This window comes from Aquarana catesbeiana, linkage group LG12, assembly GCF_042186555.1.
Source record: "Aquarana catesbeiana isolate 2022-GZ linkage group LG12, ASM4218655v1, whole genome shotgun sequence".
NCBI lineage: Eukaryota > Metazoa > Chordata > Amphibia > Anura > Ranidae > Aquarana > Aquarana catesbeiana.
The window spans coordinates 110500837-110521069 of NC_133335.1; positions in this window are offsets into that span (position 1 = coordinate 110500837).

Consider the following 20233-nt stretch of genomic DNA (forward strand, 5'->3'; position numbering starts at 1 on the left):
TACTGTACTAATAGGATCAGAAAAACACCACAAATTTTCTTCTGGTAGCTTTAGGTGCACACTGTGCAGAGGATGCACTACACTAACTTATAAATACTACAGCTGCCTGCGGTACTGTACTAATATTATCAGAAGAACACCACTAATTTTCTTCAGGTAGCTTTAGGTGCACACTGTGCAGAGGACGCACTACACTAACTTATAAATACTACAGCTGCCTGCGGTACTGTGCTAATAGGATCAGAAGAACACCACTAATTTTCTTCAAGGTAGCTTTAGGTGCACACTGTGCAGAGGACACACTACACTAACTTGTAAATACTGCAGCTGCCTGCGGTACTGTACTAATAGGATCAAAAGAACAACACTAATTTCCTTCAGGTAGCTTTAGGTGCACACTGTGCAGAGGACGCACTACACTAACTGTAAATACTGTAGCTAATAGGACTAATAGAAGAACACCATCAATTTTCTTCAGGTAGCTGTAAATACTGTAAAAACACCTGCCTGCCTGTCAGTAGGAAGAGAATAACAGGAACAGATCTAGCTAAACTAAATACAGTATATATATATATATATATATATATATATATATATACACAACACCTAGGATGTATATATATATATATATATATATATATATATATATATATATATATATATATATACACACACAATACACTGTAAGTGCAGCTAACTGACTCGCCTTCCTACTCTATCCAACTTAAATCAAATGACACTGTCTCTCTGTCTATCTAACTCTCTCTCAACGCCGGAACACACCACACAGGGCCGCCGTGCAGGTGACATTATATAGTGTGGGGTGTGTACTAAACCCCCTGAGCCATAATTGGCCAAAGCCACCCTGGCTTTGGCCAATTACGGCTCTCTGTACAGACGGCGCTGTGATTGGCCAAGCATGTGGGTCACAGTGCATGCTTGGCCAATCATCAGCCAGCAATGCGCTGCGATGCCACAGTGAATTATGGGCCATGACACGCCACTCGAATTTGGCGCGAACGGCGCATATTGTTCGTAATTCGGTGAATGGGCGAACATACAATGTTCGAGTCGAACATGGGTTCGACTCGAACACGAAGCTCATCCCTATATACCATATTAATTCATGATTTAGGCCTAATAGCTGTAGAATTTTATCTCCGATGGGATTCTGGTCTCTTTGATGAGCAGATTTGTTTCATCATGGAGCTTTTGGAGTTTGCAGCTACGCACAACTACTTCTGGTTTGATCAACTTTTTTTCGCCAGGATAGGGGAGTGGCAATGGGAGCTAAGTATGCCCCCAGTTTAGCCAACCTTTTCATGGCTATGTGGGAGGAGGATGTCGTCCATCTTTGCCAGAAACCCCAGCTTAAGCTGTGGTCTAGGTACATCAACGACATCCTCCTCCTGTGGGATGGAGGGTGGGATGACCTGGAAGTATTCATGGAATACCTCAATAACAACACTAGAGGGATCCATCTAAACTTTGATGCTAGTCAATCCAGTGTCAATTTTTTGGATTTGACCATTGCTAAATCCCATAATCAGTTTACCACCTCTACCTACTTTAAAGACACCGACAGGAATTCCTATATTCCAACTGATAGTTGCCATCATGAACCTTGGCTCAGATCGGTGCCAAAAAGTCAGTTCATGAGAATCAAATTTAACTGTACCAATACCAATCAATTTTTACTACAGGCTGACACCCTTACTAGACGTCTTCTTAATAAAGGATATGAGGGTGATTCTTTGAAAAGCACACTATGGACAGAGAAGATTTTCTCAAGGAGAAAGTCGAATTGCCTCATAATGACAAGACCTCCCTTGTCCCTTTTATCACCACCTATTTGGTCCAACACTCCAGCATTAAAAAATTGATTAACAAACACTGGCACATTTGGAATAATGACTCTGTGTTAAATACAGTGTTACCAGACAGGCCCCAGGTGATATATAGGGGTGCACCTTAACTCAAAGATAGGTTGGCACCTAATATTCTGAATCCCCCTACCATCAAAAAATGATTCTTTGATAACTTAACTATTTTTTACCAATGCAGAAGATGTCGGGTCTGCTCATTTAATGACTGCTCACAAACGAACCCAAACTTTTGTTTCATCTAGTACGTCCCGTGAGCATACCATAGAGCCTTTCATCACGTGCTCTACAGTGGGGGTCGTGTATTTACTTCAATGTCCATGTGGACTCCAATATGTTGGAAGAACTAGATGACCCCTCTCTGTTCGCCTAAATGAGCACATTACCAACATAAAAAATGGTTTCCTTAAACATTCTGTATCCAGGCATTACCTCCTGTTTCACAACAAGAAGTACCGCCCACAATGGAGGGGGAGTTCCCTTGTTAGGAGCATATCTAAGCTTGAAATGTCATGGATCCACAGGTTGAGGTGTTATGCACTCTTTGGCCTTAACATCGACGTGGATGTAAATTCCTTTATAGACAACTCTTAAATGAATTAATCAAGTGCTTGTGGATTTTGTTATTATCATTATTTTCATATCTATTTTTATGAAAAAAAAGAGGAAAGAAATAAAACTAGGCTCACTTATCTCCTTCCAACCCAGCGCAATGAGTTTCCAAACAGATTAACACATGCTGGCAGTGTGATTAATCACAATAAGAGAGAAATATATAATCTGGCTGCCACTTAAACTAAAAAATAAATGAATGAATATGAGATACAACAGTCTGTCACATTAAACAAACAAATGTGAAAAGACACATAATATCAAAGCGGCGCTCCTGTCAAATTACTGAGAATTGACACAATTGCATATAGGGTAAATGCACATAAAGTCGCTAAACACTGAATCGCAGATCTGACAAGTGCTGAAAATTGACACAGTTGCATATAGGATAAATGCACATAAAGTCGCTAAACATTAAATCGCAGATCTGACAAGTGCTGAGAATTGACACAATTGCATATAGGATAAATGCACATAAAGTCGCTAAACATTAAATCGCAGATCTGACAAGTGGATAAACGTGAAGGTAAAGTTCGTGGCTAGCTTCATAAGTGAATAAAGAAGTGGAGATGGTCAGATAGTGCACCAATCACCGTATTCAAACCCGTGCTCCACACGCCCCTCTGGGGTTCAAACTCACCACAAAGTTGCAGATAAAAAGCATTCACGATCTCCCACTGATTTACTGCTGGGCCGGCTTGGAAATCCACATCATCAGTGTATATAAGGAAAAAAAGACAGGCTCCACATAGAGTAGTACTATTTTCCAAAGGATTTATTAAAGATGTGTGTTGTCCAAGTTGTATATAAAAAAATATTGCTGTTTCACATAACTGCCGTCAATATCCTCTCATCCAGTGACTTAGCGTCAGGTTTTCAAGCTGACAGTGTTCAGCCAAAGAAACGAAAATGGATCGGAAATGCCAAAAAGCCGTGCGGGAGACACTGTAAACCAGTGAGCCGCTCAGTACAAATCCTTCCCAAAAACTATGCTGGACATTAGAGCGCAGTATATGTAGATCAAAGACCCCTTTGATAAAGTTGGAAAGACGAAATTGATCAGGGAATGATCTCATGGCGTATTGAATAGATCTACATATACTGCGCTCTAATGTCCAGCATAGTTTTTGGGAAGGATTTGTACTGAGCGGCTCACTGGTTTGCAGTGTCTCCCGCACGGCTTTTTGTCATTTCCGATCCATTTTTGTTCCTTTGGCTGAACACTGTCAGCTTGGAAACCTGACACTAAGTGACCATCTATCTGACCATCTCCACTTCTTTATTCGCTTATGAAGCTAGCCACGAACTTTACCTTCATGTTTATCCACTTGTCAGATCTGCGATTTAATGTTTAGCAAACTAGATTCTGTGAAAGGAGAGGACACTAAGCAGCTGTTTACACATCTGGACGCTGGAACACTAGTGTGGGACACCAGAGCACCCTTTTTATTAGGGGGCCCACACAGGTGCTCCAGTGGATACTATAGGGGTGTCTCCATCTGTGAAGCTTGTACAAAACAGGTAAGTATTCAAGCTTGCCAAAGTGACAAAATATTTCTTCATCTTGGAACTCTGCCAAAAGAGACAATTGTACCCCACTTCCAAGCAATGTTTCATATTCCTATTTCTGCCATCAAATATCTGTGTGCTAAGTATACCTATTTTTTTACATAGGGTAGAAAAGAATCAGAGGACGCCACTCATCAGAGGAGACCACGGACTCCCCATCTCATGAAGAAGTGGAAATGCCACAAACACAACAGCAGGAGGACGAGAGAGACGTGGTGGAAATAGTCACCACAACAGGTGAGTGTCTGCGACCAGAGGCTCAGGTAAGAGATGGAAGCCGGCATATTTTTAATACATGGTGTGTTTTTGTTTCTATATTTTTAGGTGATCGTGATCTTGTGGATGAAGGTCATTTAACCAGTGAAAGTGCCCAGATCCTGATCGGGGAGATCATGGGGTGTAATAGGGACTTGGAAAACATAAAGCAAAACATCAATGATGTTCAAAACAAAATGAAGAACATCATTGATGTTTTTAGGGAGAGTTTAAAACCCCTCGAAATCCCTAATTTTGTTGGCTTTTTTTTCCTTTTTTTTAATATATTTTTTTTCAAATTTTTAATATATTCTCGAAAAGCCAAATTTTGAAGATGCACACAGTGGGGGTCATTTACTAAGATGAATGCACTGCGCTGGTTCAGACCTTAATTGGTGCGCTGGATAGATCCTTAAACCAGTGTCTCACTGATCAGTCAACTCCGGTCATGTTGATTAGAAGACAGATTTATTACAAATGTATCGATACATAGGGATGAACTCTCACAGCAAGGAGTTCCATGCAGAGTCATACAGGAACCCTTTACACGTGCTATTTTATAGCTAGTATTTGGCAAGCTGTCATTGGCTAAGGCACACTGATGACTCATGGTGCAGTGTCAGCTTTATTGCCAAAATTCACTGTGCCATTCACAATATTTCCTAATATGGTAAACTTTTGCTAGTTCTTTTAAGTATTGTTTTAGGCGTTAGTCGGAAATAAGCAGGTTGCATAAACAATAAGTCAGCGCCATTTTAGATAGAAAAAGAGCATATAAGGAACAAGGCAAATGTCGATATCACCTGTAATTCTTTGCATATTTCTTATCATTCCCTCCTCTGATATCTATATTTGCTTTCTCAATTTATTACTTCAGTACAGGTCCGTTCCACAACTGGGTTTTCAGTCCTTACTTCATTGAGAGGAGTACTCGCATAATCATAGATATCTTCTCCTTGGGGAACTGTGTGGTACATTATCCTGGTCATAATTGTCTCAATTAATCTTTGAGAGAGTCCTCAGATACAGGGAATACAACAACATCCACAAATGACTAAAATGACTAAAACCAGGGCAATAGAGATCAAACATGAGGTGCCAAGTCCAGTCCATTTCCCAAACCAACATTCAATTTGTGAATGGATCATTAATACCCGAGTTTTCCGCTAATTCATTCGATAAAGCTGTCAATCCTTCGAGGGCTCTAGTCACGGTTCCTGCAGGAGCTGTAATGTTAGAAATAAAGGTGCAACACATACCGCCAAACATTTTACAGACCCCTCCTCTTTCTGCTAGGACCATATCTAATGCCATCCTATTCTGCCATGCCGTCAGAGAGGTAGGGGCTAATTGCTCTGCCAATCCCTTAACTGCATCCCTGGTGTAGTTTACAAACCTTTGTTGGTTATACTATATATAGTTAATCCAGTCAACATTTTTGATTACTGTCACCCACCAGATAAGAGACTCAAATCCAGCTGCCACTTGGTTCTTAGCCTTAAACTTGCTCGGCACTCCACGCGGAACACAAATCTCAACTATGTAGATCTGTGGGTCAAAAGACCCTACAGGAGAGGTGTCCCTTCTTCTCCTCCAGTGACCCTTCTTCCAAGGGGACTCTGACAGTAAGCACAGAGGCATTGCCAGCTATACCAGGGCACAATCCCCTCGGGAATTGGCTGGGATTCTCGCTCTGAGCCTCTTATCTCCGAATAACCATCAGACGTCTGCCCTCTGGGTGTCGTGCTCAACCCAGTCGTCACCCTCTCCCTTTACAATTTTGTTAATCCTCTCCATGCAGTAGTCAACCAGTAAAGACCCCAAATCTGTGCCACTCTTATTCCCCAGAAGTGCAAAACAAGTAAAGTTGCCAGGGTATGCCGTGACAGCAGGAGGTATCTGAGGTCTTTGAACCTGGGGAAACAACAAACTTAACGTGTGACAGGGAGTGTTGGTGTCAGGTTTGTATGTTTTTTGATATAGCTTTAGCATACACCCTAAACCATCTGGATCTGTATTGTTATTTAAGGGAAAAGGAACTGTAGCCAGCTGGGGTCTGGCCCCTACACGGACCAAGCAGTTCTTTTTTTTTTTAAGGATGTTAGCAGTATAGATTAACCATTCAAGCCATTCATTCTTATCTTGGTATCCTGTTTCTAATGTTATAGCTTCTTCCACTGTGAGATTGGTGAATCTCAATGTGGGTCCTAATACCTCTACTGTAAGTCGGTCCTCATTATCTAATTCTTTCTTCTTGTTTGTCTCATTCTTTGGTTTGACTTCAAGAAAGAATTTTCCCAAAGGGTCAGTTCCTGATATCCAAGCTCCTACACAATATAACCTTTGATCTTCTAGTTTGGGGTCCTTCAGGGAAATCAATAATATATTGCAATTCTTTGGTTCTGTACAGGGAGAGTGGGCTGCTTTTAGTTATGGTTAATCTATTCTTTAAATCTCCTGCTGCTGGGATCTCATATCCCCAATCTTGGGCTGCAGTTGTTCACATGACTGAATTCCAAGTAGTACACCCGGTAGTTCCAGCCAGGTAGCACACGTATTTGTCTGTCCAGGTCAACTTGCTTGCTTCTACCTTATCTCCCAATCTGTCATCTGGCAGAAATCCACCTGTATAGTACTGGTGGTTCCTTCAACAAAAGTGATGTTCAATGCTCTTCCTGTCTCTTCCCAATTGATTGGTTCCACTATCCTCCCGTGTCTCCTACCTCCCCATATAGAGACCTCTCCTAGAGTCACCAATGCTCCCACGAGGAACAAAATCCCTACCATCCTATCTGAAGTGAGGGGGGCCTAAATAGGGCCTTTTCTTCACCAAGGTTGAGACAAGTAGACCTTTTATCTGCCTCCCTTTGTAGTTGGACTTTCCCCCTCCTTCAGTCTTTCTGTCCCTACTCTGCCTATGTTTGCCTTTTTATAGTGGAATTGGTGAATCCAGATAGTCCTTTCAGCAATTCTTACTGCAGTGGGAGTATTAAGGAGTACTTTATATGGTTCATCCCACTTGGGGGAGTGCTAATGCTTCTTTCTGATCACCTTGATGAGGACCCAGTCTCAGATTTGTACTTTGTCTTCTCCTATGGGCTCTCCTTCTGGAATGGAACACTCTTGGTTTAATTTGTTTCTGTTTTAATAACCTTGACATATATTCTGCTAAGGTTCTCTCCCCTTCCTCTGTGTGGGTTTCATTTGGTAATAAAGGTATTTTATAAGGTCTACCATACATAATTTCAAATGGACTCAACCCCTCTTTAGTGGGGTTGATGTGCATGCTTAAAATAGCTAGTGGGAGACAGTACATCCAAATTTTCCCTGTCTCTTCCATAGCCTTTTTTAGCTTGCTCTTTAATATCCCATTATGTCTTTCTACAAGCCCTGCTGACTGAGGGTGATATGCACAGTGATTCTTTACTTCTATACCCATCACTTCTATTAGGTGTTTTATGGTCTGATTTTCAAAATGTGGACCATTATCACTATAAATCTTCTCTGGTATCCCAAATCGTGGAATTATATCTTTTAGTAAGGCTTTGGATACTGTTAAGGCGTCAGCACTTCCTGTGGGGAATATCTCTACCCATTTGGTCAATGCATCAATGATTACCAAACAATATTTCTTCCTTTACACATTTGTCTAATTCAATAAAATCCATGCAAATGTGTTGGAATGGATATTGCGGTGTGGGGAACTTCCCTTTCCGTGGTCTTATGCCTCCCTGAGCATTGTCTCTTGCACATATAATCCATTGAGACCAAAAAGTTTTTTTTTTTAGTAGTTAGTGAAGCCATAGGCTGTACATACCTTATTTAACATCTCAGTCACCCCCCCTGTTTGACACATGATTTACTCCATGTGTCAATACTGCTGCATACCTAAATAAGGATTTTGGCAATACCAGCTTTCCTTCAGGTGATGTGTAGATGTTATCTATTATTGTGCAACCTTTTGTTTTCCAATATTGCTTCTCCCCAGGGGATACATTCTGCTGTATATCAGTAAGGACTGTATGATCTACCTCTATGATTTCCTGTTCTGTCTTGTGTCACTTCTGCATATCCAGTTACACTTGTGCCATCTGGATTTTTCGTACTGGAGCCATCAACAAAATGTGTCATGTCAGGGTTAGATAACAGTACATCTTTCCAATCATTTCATGGCAGTACCATTTCAGCGATGGCAGCAGTACAGTCATGTTTATGACTGTACTGCTGTTTATGACCATCAGTAGGAAGTGGTATTAGTGTGGATGGGTTTAATGTAGTACATCTCTGTATTGTTAAGTGAGGTTGTTTCAAAAGTATTGTCATACAGGAAAGGTGTCGTGCTGGGCTCAAATGTATGGACCAACGGGGCGCAGTCAGTATTGAATACCCGGAAATCCAAGCTCTACAAAAATTTGTCATGCCCAAAAAAGACATCATTTATTTCTTTGTTTCTGGCTTCGGCACCTGGTGGAGGGCTCAAATTCTCTCCTCATCCAGGTTTCGACCTTCTTTTGAGATATTATACCCCAAGTATTTGACCTGCTGTTGCCACAACTGGAGTTTAGTTTTATTTACCTTATGCCCTTGGTATAACTGCCTGGTTAACAGCTTGTAAATCCTGTACCATTCTCCAGCCTGTGGAAGGTGGAGCCTTCTTAACAGGAAAAAGAGGGGTATTGCAGGGGCTATACCCTCCTCTGCTTCCTTCTTAAGGGGGTATCTCCTTCATCACCTTGCACAAAAAACTTTACTTTCACTTTTTTTTTTTCCATCGCTTTCAAATACTTCTCAGAATGCTTAACATATTGCAAAACATCTAAAACTGATGCAGTTCGGTAAGTAACCATGTTTTTATCAATGTAATCCTTATGATTCTGTTTTAATCCATTAACAAAAGCTATCTTTAGCTGTTGTTGATATGCACTATTCACATCCTCAGCTTCGGGGAGCCCAGAGAACACTTTAAATACTTCTCGTAGTTTATTTAGATAATCACTGACACTTTCCTTGTCTTCCTGTACAGTCATATTAATCTTTTGCCAGTCAGTTCGTTATACCCATCGGAGATTGCATCTCTGATAGAAGACAGTCAATCTGTCTGTCAAATCTTCGCTATCAAGGGCCAGTGGTTCCCCTCTTTGTTGAGGGGGCACTGTGGCTACACAGGGGTCCCAATTTCCCTTTACTGATGCCCAATCTGATCCCTCCTAGAACCCTCCTTAAGGCCCTTTCCACTTCGACCCTGATTTCTGGGGCCCCAAACTTAGGATGTTTAATATGCTTGGTAGCCTTCTGCACGTCACTCTCAGTCCATGGTCTAAAAACAGTCATAGTTAGGAGGTGACCGTTTTTTCTACCTCTTTGTCCACTAGGGGCAGTTGGGCTTGGCATTTCTCTTTTGTTCTCCTTCCTTCTACTCTAATTCTAGCATGCTCAAACCAGTATTTCGCCATTTCTAATCCATACTTTTTTTTTATCTTTGGGTCCTAACAATTTAAGCTTATCCACCAACTCCTGACACCCTTTCACAGTTAGTTTACCATTGAATCCCAACTTCCTTTACCACTTAGCACAATATTTAACAGACTTTGGTTATTTGATATGCATACAATTCTTATCTCCTTCTAATGGCCCATTAGGAACACAACAGCAGCATAAGGCACAAGACATTCTTTTACAGAAACTATTCCCCATGTCTCTGTTTTTTTTCCTTGAGTTTAGAATACAAGACTGGTAATTCTACTCTCGAAATTTGCCAAAATCTATATAAAACAGCAGACAAAGTCCAAACTCAACAACATACACAAATATATATATATATATATATATATATATATATATATATATATATATACACACACACGAATATACACACACACACACACACATATATATATACATACACACACACACATACATATATATATATATATATATATATATACATATAAAAACAACTTGTACCTTTACCTTATATACTACAAAGTACAGTTGGTCAAAACAAACAGTATTATTAGTGTTCTGATCAGAATCAGAAGTGCACTTAGGTGTCCGTGGGGGGGGAGGAGTGAGTGAGTCCAGTTTTTTTTTTTTTTTTTTTTAACTACAAGTTTGCAGCCAGACAGATCATAAAGCGGGCCTTTTATCAATCTGTAAACCACCAGACTAGCAACCCTTGGATCACGGTAACAATAAGAATATAAGAAAATCAAAAATATCAAGACTCCCCACACATAAAGTTAGCAGTAAGGTTAAACATGAGGACGAAAGAGCGAGAGTTAGTCTCATGATTTAACAAATGCAGCAAAAGGAACAGTGCAGGAAATATTGCTCTCGAGAGAAAAAGAGAAAAACAATCGATCTATGGGGGAAGTGTTTCTGATCAAGTTAGATTGATTCTTGCTCATACATTCACTTCCTCTTTTGTCCCAACCACCACTCAGTTAGAAAAAAACCCTGAAATATCTATCATCTATCATCTTTCGGTACATTAAATTTTTTGTAATCTGTCTCGGATAGCGGGCTGCGTCTATTTAACATAGGCAATGTCCCCAAGTGCCTCTGTCTTCAGCCCCTGTGTCACCTAGATCTTATACGATCAACTACAGTGCCGGCATACTCAATAAAAACCCAAATCACCTTGAGTAGAAGAGAAAAGAAGAGAAAAGAAAAGATCTGTATTACCTTTCACAGACCCGGAGGACTGGATCAGAAGTCCAGGAGTAGAAGTCAGGTGTGGATCCCGGAGCCGACCAGCCTCTTTTTACCACTTAACTTGAGTGGGAGGACCTAGGTCTTGGCGAGAGGGAGTCTGATACTCACCGATATTTTGGACGGAACCGTTCGATCCACCAACTAATCCTTACTTCCGGCTCGAAAGGACCATAATGTCTGTAAAATTCCATTCTCTCACTGATCAGTCAACTCCGGTCATGTTGATTAGAAGACAGATTTATTACAAATGTATCGATACACAGGGATGAACTCTCACAGCAAGGAGTTCCGTGCAGAGTCATACAGGAACCCTTTACACGTGCTATTTTATAGCAGTATTTGGCAAGCTGCCATTGGCTAAGGCACATTGATGACTCATGGTGCATTGTCAGCTTTATTGCCAAAATTCAGTGTGCCTTTCACAATATTTCCTAATATGGTAAACTTTTGCTAGTTCTTTTAAGTATTGTTTTAGGCGTTAGTCGGAAATAAGCAGGTTGCATAAACAATAAGTCAGCGCCATTTTAGTTAGAAAAAGAGCATATAAGGAACAAGGCAAATGTCGATATCACCTGTAATTCTTTGCATATTTTTTATCATCCAGCGTGTGAACCAGCGCACACACAGGAGTACCTGCACGTGAGAATGTTTCCAGCACGATGGGATCGCGCTGGTTCTCGGCGAGGTACATCTCACACTCGCTGCAATAGGAAAAATACATCTTCCTATTAAAGCAGCGCGAGAAAAACCGGCATGGGTCCCCCCTTCGGTTGCATGCCAGGCCCTTCGGTCTGGTATGGATATTAAGGGGAACCCCCTACGCCAGAGAAACGGCGTGGGGGTCCCCCCCAAATCCTTACCAGACCCTTATCCGAGCACGCAGCCGGCCGGTCAGGAAAGGGGATGGGGATGAGCGAGCGCCCCCCCCCCCCTCCTGAACTGTACCAGGCCACATGCTCTTAACATGGGGGATGGGTACTTTGGGGAAGGGGGGCGCGCTGCGGCCCCCCCACCCCAAAGCACCTTGTCCCCATGTTGATGAGGACAAGGGCCTCTTCCCAACAACCCTGGCCATTGGTTGTCGGGGTCTGCGGGCAGGGGGCTTATCAGAATCCGGGAGCCCCCTTTAATAAGGGGGCCCCCAGATCCCGGCCCCCCACCCTATGTGAGTGAGTATGAGGTACATCGTACCCCTACCCATTCACCTAGGAAAAAAAGTATCAATTAAAAAAAACACACTAGACAGGTTTTCAAAGTAATTTATTAGGCAGCCCCGGGGGTCTTCTTCCGACTTCGGGGGTCTCTTCCTCGCTCTCCGTATCTTCTCCCGGTCTCCAGTTCTTCTCCACACTCTCCAGCTCTTCTGCCGGGCTCCTCCGCTATCTTCTGCTCTTTTACCGCTCTTTTGCTAGTGGAGGAGCCCGGTCTTCTCCCGCTGTCAGGTTCTTCTGTCACTGTCTGGTTCTTTTCCGCTCCGGTTCTTCTGCCAGCAGTGGCCCGGTCATCTTGTTCTTCTTCTTTGTCGTTGCTGTCGCTGCCTTCTCCCCTCTTCTCTTCTCCCGATGTTGACACGATGCTCTCTCCTGCTGTACTGCTGTCTGCGAGGTGTGTGGCGACTTATATAGGTATGGGGCGCGGTCACTGTGTGATGTCACTGGGTGACCCTGCCCATTATGACGGCACAGTCCCGGGGCATGCTGGGACTGTGACGACATAAGGGGCGGAGTCACCGGCTGACATCACCCGGTGGCCACGCCCCATGCCTATATAAGTCGCCACACACCTCGCACACGGCAGTACAGCGTGAGAGAAGAAGAGAAGAGAAGAGAAGAGGGAAGAAGAAAGAAGAAAGAAGAAGAGCGCCCCCCTTCCCCAAAGCACCCATCCCCCATGTTGAGAGCATGCGGCCTGGTACGGTTCAGGAGGGAGGGCGTTCGCTCGTCCCCTCCCTTTCCTGACCGACCGGGCTGTGTGCTCAGATAAGGGTCTGGTATGGATTTTGGGGGGACCCCCATGCCATTTTTTTTTTTTAATTTTGGCATGGGGATCCCCTCGGAATCCATACTAGACCCAAGGGCTTGTTATGGACCTGGGGGGGACCCCACGCTGTTTTTTTTCACGATTTTTTTTTTAACCGGCATTTTTTGTTTACATTGAGCGGGAAGTCAGCTGACAGCTGATGACTCATAGGTTGCAAGGATGCGGCGGCCGGTTTCCTGGCCCCCTTCTTAGCAACCAGCTATGTACAGTGTAAAAAAAAGAAATAAAAAAATTCAAATTGCGGTAAAAACGCGGTACTTGTGTTTTGGATGCAGGTCCATTGAAATCCATTACAAGCAAAACGCTGCATTTTGCGGTAAAAAAGTCCCCGACCCTTTCCAAAAATACAGAGGCACAAAAATGCATTGATGTGAACATGTTCCATAGGAACCCATGTTAAAAAATTCCCATGCATTTCTGCAAAATGCAGAAAGCCTAAGGCCCTATTCACACTGGAGCGGGGGGGGGGCGTCTGCGGTAAAGCGTGGCTATTTTTAGCGCCGCTTTACTGTCGTTTTAGCGGCGTTATTCGGCTGCTAGCGGGGCAGTTTTAACCCCTCTGCTAGTGGCTGAAAAGGGGTTAAATCCGCCCGCAAAACGCCGCTGGATCGGCATTTTGCCGGCGGTATCACAGCGCTGCCCCATTGATTTTAATGGGGAGGAGCAGTGAGTTCACCGCTCCAAAGAAGCTGCTGGCAGGACTTTTTGTGATGCCCTGCCAGCGCACCACTCCAGTGTGAAAGCCCTCACTGGAGTGAATGGTGCTGCTTCTTTAGGGCGTTTTTCAGGCGCTATTTTTAGCGCCGTAGTGCCTAAAAACACCCCAGTGTTAAAGGGGCCTACAAAAAGTCCTGCTAGCAGCATCTTTGGAGCAGTGTATAAACCGCTCCTGCCCATTGAAATCAATGGGACAGCGCGGCTATACCGCCAGCAAAACGCCGATGCGGTGGCATTTTGTGGGCGGATTTAACCCCTTTTCGGCAGTTAAAACCACTAGTGGCCGAATAGCGTCGGTAAAGCAGCGCAAAAAATAGCGCAGTTTTAACGCTGCCGCCCGCAACGCCCCAGTGTGAAAGGGGCCTAAAGCTCCCCAATCAGGTCTGCCTCGGACCTGAACGGACACTCCATAGACCTCTATGGAGGGTCGGATGTCAGTGGTGACATATCCGCTGACATCTGACCCACTCCAATCCTAAAAAGTGTAACGGAGGTAAAACCTATTTTTCCATCCATCTGCGGATCGGATCGTGTGACGACGGACTCTACAGTCCGTCATCATCCGATCCCCCATAGAGGAGAGCGGCACTCTGACAGGTCTGTCCCTGCACAGTGTGCAGAGACAGACCTGTCATCTGCCTGCCCAGCAGGGATCGACGAAGCGATCCCCTGCTGAGCAGAGCGGGCTCCGTACACGGGGTACAAAGTCCCATTGTGTGTATGAGGCTTAAACACCAGAAATTCAAGTTTTTATATCTTTAAAGGTCACCATACACTGGCCAATCAGTTAGATCTTCCATAAATTAGATTCAGTGCAAGAGCCTGTTTGATTTTCTACAATTAGAAGTAATTCTAATGCCCTGTACACACGGTCGGACATTGATCGGACATTCTGACAACAAAATCCTAGGATTTTTTCCGACGGATGTTGGCTCAAACTTGTCTTGCATACACACGGTCACACAAAGTTGTCGGAAAATCCTATCGTTCTGAACGCGGTGACGTAAAACACATGTCGGGACTCTAAACGGGGCAGTAGCCAATAGCTTTCATCTCTTTATTTATTCTGAGCATGCGTGGCACTTTGTGCGTCGGATTTGTGTACACACGATTGGAAATTCCGACAATGGATTGTGTTGTCGGAAAATTTTATAGCCTACTCTCAAACTTTGTGTGTCGGAAAATCCGATGGAAAATGTGTAATGGAGCCTACACATGGTCGGAATTTACGACAACAAGGTCCTATCACACATTTTCCGTCGGAAAATCCGACCGTGTGTACGGAGCATTACAGTGCATCTTCTTATTACCGCTTTAGCCTAATGCTCTCTTTCCACTATTTCAACCCCAAAGTTGTGTGATTTACAATGTGCTTTTTCAGCTTGTTTTCCACTATTGCAACTTGTCATGCCACTAGGGACTGAAAAGTTGCATCACAAGTTCTACCCCATGATTTACAATGAGTACCATTCATATGTGTGCGACTTCAAGTCGCAGCAACTTCAAAGTAGCCCCTGCACTACTTTGGTCCCACTTTGATGGGAATTGAGGTCCATAGACCTCTCAAAAATACACAGGCATTGCTTCAAGTTTTGGCAAAAAGTTGCGGGAAACTCGCGGCAAAAAACACACAACTTTGGGCTTGCAATAGTGGAAACCGAGCCTTAATGCCGCGTCATGCGACTAATTCAAAACATCTGAGAAAAAGTCGCACTGAAGTTGGAACAAAGTAGTGCAAGAACTTTTTTTGGAGTTGCACCAATTAGAACGGGGGAACATTGAAATACATGCGTTTTGACTTGTCATGCGACTTCACATGTGTCAAGTCGCACAACAACTCACAGTAGTGGAGGCCACTTGGGACTGAAAAGTTGCATCACAAGTTGTACTCCATGATTTACAATGAGTACTGTTCATATGTGTGTGACTTGCTTACGCACATGCCGTATACACAGCGGGCACACATCTTTATTACAGAAATCCATATTTGGCATGGAAATTAGCCACCTGCTTACTGGGCACTTAAACCCCCCTGCTGTCCTGACCAATTTTCAGCGCTGATCCATTTTGAATGACAATTACGCGGTCATACTTAGCCAAATGTTTTTTTTTTTTTTTTTTAAGTTCCCACAAATAGAGCATTCTTTTGGTGGTATTTGTTCACCTGTGTGTTTTTTTTCTTTTGTTCAAACAAAAGAAAAGACAGATTTTTAAAAATAATTTTGTATATTTTTGGATATTTTTATATTAAATTTTGTAAACAGGTAATTTTTCTCCTTCATTGATGTACGCCGATGAGGCGGCACTGATTGGTTACACTGATAGGCAGCACTGCTTGGGATCACTGGTGGGCATTGATAGGTGGCACTGGAAGGTGGTACTGGTGGGCACAGATGAGGCAGAATTGCCTCTTCAGGACCAATGTCCCTTGCACCTAAGCCGGTGATCAGCTTTTATTTGCATCCTCATGCTGTCAGCATGAGTAGAAAAAAATAAACAGATCGGCCCTTACTTCGATCTGTGATCACCCGAGTCTCAGTTATTCAGTGCACGCACGCAGCAGGGAGCATACGGGGAGCCCATCCTATGACAGCCTCCCAGAAATTCAGGTCCACGCTTTGGCCGTCATTTGACTATAGCACAGACACCAAGTGGTTAATAGAAAAACAGATGCAGATTTCTAGGACTGGCCAAAAATAATGTTTAGAGTCAAAGGCAACTGATGATTTTCTATTAAAGGTTTAAATGGGCCATTAACATGCATCACAATTGAACTTAGGAATGTGTCTTTGCAAAGTTAAACTCATTAAAATCCTTTCTTATTTTTGCTTTGGGATAGACTGCACCCACAAATGGACATCTATTAAGGATTAAAACAACATTAGGCACAACATCTTGAGAAAGAATTTTAAAAATAAGGCAGCACAGACAGTTAAATCAAAGTGAACAACGTAAAAACAACAAAAATTGCCAACATAAAAAAGATTTCATGGTAAAATAACCACCACCCAAAAAAAAAACAGCAAACCAAAGTAACAAATAAATTGCATAAAAACACATCTGTTTTGCAACAACATAACACACAAAATACAAATACATGTGTTAGAAACTCAATAAGGACACCCAAATGTACTCTCTTGCCGACCCCCTACACACACAATCTTGGCTCTTTTCACGGCAAAGTAAAGATTGCTATCTGCAAGCTTTATATAACATAGGTTTGTGTGCTAATGAGGCAATTGCAAACACATGGACAATCCATTAAACACACAAAATGCAAGTTCACCCAATGTAGAGACTATACTTCAAAGTGGGTACACCTGTTAAGGATGCCCTTAAATTACTAACCCAAAAATCACACTCTGAGCATGCCCAGAAACATCCAAGTGCTGTTCACACACAAAAAGCACCACCAAAAAAAAAGTCCCTGAGCATGCCCAGAACAACCCAAATGCAGCTAGCACAAAATAAGCCACCCCACTGTCCAAAATTAAGCACATCATCCAGCATGCACCAAAATAACAGATGGGACAAAACACCCCCCAGTCCAGGGGGGCAACTAAAGAGCCTAACATGTGCAAAAGTTATACAACAAATACCATTGCAGTCTAAGGGAACTGACTTGGCAATTTTACTAGTCCCCACTTGGCTGGCTTATCTTCTAGTTATTGGCCTTAAAATAAGTATGGGGCCCAGGTCCCACCCTAAGGGACATATTTCAATGTCACCAATTGGACAACCCCAAAAATGAAACAAGGAGAAATGCCTTTAAAAATGCCAAATTGCTTAAGGGCCAGTTCACATCAATGCAGTCCAGTGCATATTTTATGCATCAAAAATGCATGGAAATTCGGATATATGGTATGCAATGGCATAGTTCACACCAGTGCTTGCCGTTCCAGTGCTTTCCAGTTCCAGAAAAAAAGTAGAACATGCTGCATTTTTTCTGCACTGGACCGTACTGGAAAGCTGTAAAACGTATCAAAAACGCACTGGAACGCACTTGTCCTCATTTAAGGTTAAGAAAAAAGAGGGGGGGGAAGCACTGGACTGCATCAAAAATGCACCAAAAATGCACTGGAACGCATCAAAAATGTGCATGCAGAAAAGCACCTGGAACGCGTCCGGACTGCGTTTCTATGGTGTGAACTGGCGTTCCAGGTGCTTTTCTGCATGCACGTTTTTTATGCGTTCCAGTGCGTTTTTGATGCATTTTTGATGCAGTCCAGTGCTTCCCCCCCCTCTTTTTTCTTAACCTTAAATAAAGACAAGTGTGTTGCAGTGCATTTTTGGTGCATTTAGATGCGTTCCCGTGCGTTTTTGATGCATTTTTCAGCGTTCCAGTACAGTAAAGTGCATAAAAAATGCAGCATGTTCTACTTTTTTTTTTAGGGAACTGGAAACGCACTGGAACTGCAAGCACTGGTGTGAACTATGCCATTGAAAACCATATAACCTACTTTCTGTGCGTTTATGATGCAGAAAAAAAATGCACTGGACTGCATGTGGTGTGAACTGGCCCTTAAGGAATAAAAGTTATTTAAAACTACTCGCGGCTATAATGAAATGTCGGTCCGGCAATACACATAAGAGTTCATTGATAAAAACAGCATTAAGAAAAAAAACAAAATTAAGAAAAAAAATGTGTGGGGTTCAACCCGAAATTCCATACCAGGCCCTTCAGGTCTGGTATGGATATTAAGGGGAACCCCGTGCCAAAATTTAAAAAAAAATGGCGTGTGGGTCCCCCTCAAAATCAATACCAGGCCCTTCAGGTCTGGTATGGATTTTAAGGGGAACCCTGCACCAATTTAAAAAAAAAAAATGGCGTGGGGTTCCCCTAAAAATCCATACCAGACCCTTATCCGAGCACGCAACCTGGCAGGCCGCAGGAAAAGAGGGAGCGCCCCCACTCCTGAACCGTACCAGGCCACATGCCCTCAACATTGGGATGGTGCTTTGGGGTAGCCCCCAAAACACCTTGTCCCCATGTTGATGAGGACAAGGGCCTCATCCCCACAACCCTTGGTCGGTGGTTGTGGGGGTCTGCAGGCGGGGGGCTTATCAGAATCTGTAAGCCCCCTTTAACAAGGGGACCCCCAGATCCAGGCCCTCCCCCCTGTGTGAAATGGTAAGGGGGTACTTACCACTACCGTTTCACAAAAAAAGTGTCAAAAATGTTAAAAATGACAAGAGACAGTTTTTGAAAAATTCCTTTATTTAAATTCTTCTTCTTTCTTCTATCTTCTTTCTTCTATCTTCTATCTTCCTTCGGGTTTCTTCCTTCATCTTTATCTTCTTCTTCTGGTTCCTCCTTTGGTGTTCTCGTCTGGCATCTTCCTCCACGGGGCCGGCGTCTTCTTCCCTTCGTCTTCTGGGCCGCTCCGCATCCGACCATGATGGGAGGCTCCCGCTGTGTGATGCTTCTCCTCTTCTGATGGTTCTTAAATAACGGAGGACGGGGCCACCCGGTGACCCCGCCCCCCTCTGACGCACGGGGACTTCCCTGAAGCTTTCCCCGTGACGTCAGAGAGGGCGGACAGGAAAGTCCCCGTGCGTCAGAGGGGGGCGGGGTCACGGGGTGGCCCCGCCTCCGTTATTTAAGAACCGTCAGAAGAGGAGAAGCTTCACACAGCGGGAGCCTCCCTCCATGCCATCATGGATGCGGAGCGGCCCGAGGAGAAGAAGGGAAGAAGAGGCAGCGGAGGAAGATGCTGGACAAGAACACCGGAGGGAGAACAAGAAGAACCAGAAGAACCGGAAGAAGAAGAAGATGAAGATGAAGGAGGATACCGAAGGAAGATAGAAGATAGAAGATAGAAGAAAGAAGAAGACTTTAAATAAAGGAATTGTCAAAAACTGTCTCTTGTAATTTTTAACATTTTTGACACTTTTTTTGTGAAATGGTATAGATACCCTTACCATTTCACACAGAGGGGGGGCCAGGATCTGGGGGTCCCCTTGTTAAAGGAGGCTTCCAGATTCCGATAAGCCCCCCGCCCGCAGACCCCCACAACCACCGCGCAAGTGTTGTGGGGATGAGGCCCTTGTCCTCATCAACATGGGGACAAGGTGCTTTGCGGGGGACCCCAAAGCACCCTCCCAATGTTGGGGGCATGTGGCCTGGTACAGTTCAGGAGGGGGGGCGCTCTCTCATCCCCCCTCTTTTCCTGCGACTTGCCAGGTTGCGTGCTCGGATAAGGGTCTGGTATGGATTTTTAGGGGAACCCCATGCCATTTTTTTTTTTTAAATTTGGTGCGGGGTTCCCCTTAAAATCCATACCAGACCTGAAGGGCCTGGTATGGATTTTGAGGGAGACCTCACGCCATTTTTTTTTTTTTTTGGCGTGGGGTTCCCCTTAATATCCATACCAGACCCGAAGGGCCTGGTATTGAATTTCGGGGGAACCCCACGTATTTTTTTTTCTGAATTTTGTTTTCTT